The sequence below is a fragment of the Notamacropus eugenii genome, chromosome 7 (assembly GCF_028372415.1).
Source record: "Notamacropus eugenii isolate mMacEug1 chromosome 7, mMacEug1.pri_v2, whole genome shotgun sequence".
Taxonomy (NCBI): Eukaryota; Metazoa; Chordata; class Mammalia; order Diprotodontia; family Macropodidae; genus Notamacropus; species Notamacropus eugenii.
The window spans coordinates 42,488,577-42,492,900 of NC_092878.1; the positions used below are offsets into that span (position 1 = coordinate 42,488,577).

The following is a 4,324-nucleotide window of genomic DNA, read 5'->3' on the forward strand; positions in this document are numbered from 1 at the left end:
ATACTGTCTACATCCAGAAAAAGAACTACATAGGAAATTGAAGCTTATTATTTGCTTTCTATCTCTCTTTTTCTTTTTTTTTAAAGTTTGCAGGTATTTATACAAGAATACATTTAACACAATGAAAGAAACACTGATATCGAAGCCTATCTGAGTAGTGTATCATTTTGGTGATTACATTATTTTAACCAACAAACTACATTCAAAAACTAATGTCAGTATAATTCTTGGTCATAATATTAGGGCATATAATATACAAATTCAAAATATGATGGTTTAAAATTTGAAAGTGGAAGTGAAGCCATTTGAACATTAAGTCAGAATGAAACATAATCTGAAGGGAAAAAAAAAAAAAAAAGCTCTGACCCAACGTTAACAGAAGAAAAAAAGGATATTGGGAAGTTTACTTCTTCAGGTATACTATACTCCCAGTTTCCTCAGGTTTTCTGTGCAATTTATATTACTGAGCATGAAGACTTCCCTTGTGAAGCTGTCCCATCAATTTTTTCTGTCTCCAAAATTATCCTCCTAAAAACATCAACGGCAGTCTGATTTTCTTTAAGCAGAAGATTCCAAAAAAGCTGCATTCCAAGATTTTCCTAAAGCTTTCCCTTCTTCATAACTGATCGTTCATTCCATATGTATATCTTTCTTATTTCCAACCAACATAATAGGTATCTGGACATTCCCCACTATATCTAACAACTTGCTATGAATAACTTTAATCACTTCAAAACTTTTGATTGATATAACTGAGTACACAAGAATATAACCATTAATGTCTAAGAAGTACGTCTGAGGAAAGATGGAGTACTAGTATTGCCCAGTTGTGTCTACCAGCTGAAGATAGTATTCTTGTGCATTTACCGTTCTCTATGGCTCAATCATAAGAGTCAACAAATTGGCTTTCAACAAACTGAACTGTCAATGAGGATTTCTACTTCTTTCCCAGTGCTGACTGGCTGTCTTTCTGCCTACTAGCAATAACGGGACAGAAACTCCTCTCATTGGGTTAGGAGAAGCCAAGTGGAAAGGAGGGGTTGTCAGAGGACTGCAGCCTGAGTAAGTATATCTACACCTCTGAGCTAAAAATAAATTTCTGACATGAGCCTAAGGGTGGGGCTCAGGTATCCTTAGTAGGCATTGAAACTCAAGAGGGTGGGACCAAGTGTGTTTGTTTCTTTTATGTAATTATTTTTTTACAACATGACTAATGTGAATTAGTTCAATATTAATATATATGCAAAGCCTATATCAAATTATGTGCTATGGTGGGGAAGGGGAAAGATGAGGAGAAAATTTGGAACTCAAAATCTTTTGGAAGTGAATATTGAAAACTATAAATAAATACATTCCACACATATACATATACACATATGTATATGTACATGTATACATATGTATGTATGTGTATGTACATATTATATATATGTAACATATATATAATATACGTTACACATTTGAGGTCTTCTTCTAGATCTTTAAAAATTCCATAGTGAATGATAGGTGATTCTAGTTTTTCATCTGTTTTTTGTAATTTTGGAAACATGCCCAGTCCATCTCCTTTTTCCAGTCTTAAAATCCTCCTATATGTCTCTTTTTTGTGCAGTTCCCCCTCTGGGACTAACAACTAACTTGAACTTGAACTGAACTCTGAATTTGGGCATATTAAGTGAGCGACTATCACAGATGCAAAGTGTCCTGTTGATCTACATTCTTAGAAACTATAAGTTATGAGTATCCAAGTAATTTCAGGTTAATGGTGGGTGGGGTCAAGAGTTAAAGATCTTCCCTGCCCATTAATAGGCCTCAAGTACCTTATGTTAATTTTCTAGTGAAGGCAATGGTTCTCAAGGGTTGTAATGCCTTCTGGCTCTGAAAAATATAAAAGTACTCTGAGGTGAGGTTTTACATTGGGGCTTAGTGTTTGGAAGAAGGTTTGTGTGCCAGATGAGACTCTGGGAAGCTGCTGAGCAGGCCCTGCTGTGTATGTCAGGGTCCTTACTTTTACAATCCAGCAATAAATTGACCTTTGATAATCAACCAGGTAACAAAATTCATCAGTGGTCCTTACTGACAAAGCATCAAAAGGATGTTAGCTGTAAAGCTTTCCTTCCATAAACCTGGGGCACAGTCTCCCACAAATTCACATAGTATCTCTGGGTACACACATTGAGTACTCTAATAGAACAGCACACATATAGGGCACAGTAGTTGTAAACACAAGTTACAGTTCAGGCATTATAGGTTCCCAATGTCTTTTTTTCTTCTAACAGCACCATCAAACTGCAAACCCTGGGTTCAATATTTCTCTTGCTAAGGTCACCCTTTGGGGCTTACTGGGCCAGCTCCTCTCTACAATTCAATTTGACTCAACAGTTGTACTCAAAGGGTCTACTTTTAGCTTACCACAGCATATTCCTTTAGGTGAGGAATTCACCTGCAAGGTGCCATTACTGATATGGAAAAGAAAATAGCGAAATACCCTTGTTCATCCCTGCTTCTGTATCCTGCCAAAAATGCAAGGGAAAAAGCAAAGAGCAAGTCCTTCTTGAAATGGGGTTACCTTGTTCACTGTCTCCCTTATTGACTTCCTGCCTCAACTTACTGAACTCTTCATGTCTGAATGTATTCCAGAAATGCTGTTTTTTTTAAAGACTACTACGTGTAACTGACTTACTATAGGTATAAGAGCCAACCTACGTTTAGCCAACTGATAATTCCACAAAATCTGAGTATGGAGGATTTGGATAATCTACCTTTTACATTTGTACCAGAGAGCTAGGGTTAGGAAGGAGCCTTAGAAGACATCTAGTCTAACCCATTCATTTTGAAACTCTTGCCCAGGGATGTTAATTGACTTGCAATGGTCACAGATGTATGAAGTATCAGAGATGGAGTTTCAATGCAAGTCATCTGATTTCAGATCCACTGCACCACAGAATTATAGCATTGTATATTTTGAGGGATTCTCAATAGACATCTAGTCAAATCCATACTTAAAAAGAATCCCTGCTGTAATCTATCTAGCACATGGTCATCCAGTCTCTGCTTAACAGACTCTAATGTTGAGGAATTCTTGGGGCATTTCAATTTTGAAAGAGTTCTAACATTAGTTTATTTTTCCTCCAGCATTAAATTGAAATTGGCCATTTTGGAATTTCTGCCCATTGCTTTTTGCTTTTCCCTCTGGGGCCAAACACAAACTGATCTAATTTATCTTCCACATGACAGTTCATAAAATAATTGAAGTCAATGATCATGTCTCCAAACCCTTTTCTCTTCTCCAGAATAAATATCCCTATTTCCTGCAAAGTATCACTATACAACACTCTATACTTACCTGGTTACTTTCCTCTGTAGGTTCTCCAGCTTATGAAAGCAGTTAGGTGGTGCAGTTGATTCTACGCTGGCCTGTGACTCAGGATGATCTGAATTCAAATTTAGCCTCAGACATTTATTAGTTGCATGATTCTGGGCAACTCACTTAGCTTTCTGCCTCAGTTTCCTCAACTGTAAGATGGGATAACAATAGCATTTACCATTCAGGGTTATTATAAGGATCAAATGAAATAATACCTGTAAAGTGCTTACCATAGTTCCTGGTACATAGTAAGCACAATAAATGCTTTTTCCTTGTCCCCCTTCTTCAACATTCATGCATAATCTTCAGGTAAAATGCTCCAGCCTACTTATGCCAACCATCCATGTTTATAGGATGACATCAATAGAAATATTCAAGTTTGTAAGAGGGACAAGTCTGGAGAAACGGTCAGTTCAGTTTGGGACATCAAGAATGTAAGTTTCTGGTAGATAAATTTGGTAAACAGTTGGAAATGTGAGATTGGCACTACATAGGAGAGACTGCTGATAGATATATGGATTCAAAGATCATATGTATAGAGGCAACAATTAAAGTCACGGGAATGGACATGAACTCTGGGTATAGAGAGAAACAAAACTGAGCACTGAATCCTAGTCTAAGAGGAAGACTGTACTCAAGTATGATGAAAGTGGTCTTCAATTGCATTAAATGTTAACAGAGATCAAGAAAAAAAAATAAACCCTGAGAAAAGAGCATTGGATCTGTAAGACAGAAGTCATTGCTAACGTTGAAAATAGCTCTTTTAATAGAGGAGTGGCAGTAGAAATCATGCTATTGGTGGTTAAGGAATGGTGAGAAAATCGAGGCGTTGAGTGACTCTTCCGAAAAATTGAGCAGTGAAAGGCAGGAGAAATACAGAAATACAAAGTAAAATATAGTAAATATATTAAAAAAATAAAGTAAAAAAAATATAGTAAAATATCCAATGATATTTTGAGG

At 36.5% G+C, this 4,324-nt stretch overlaps 1 pseudogene; it reads right to left on the reverse strand.

Annotated features, from left to right (window-relative positions):
• Nucleotides 1-455: 455 nt before the first annotated feature.
• On the reverse strand, nucleotides 456-2,620 carry LOC140514657 (GTP-binding protein Rheb pseudogene; annotated as a pseudogene).
• Nucleotides 2,621-4,324: the final 1,704 nt, after the last annotated feature.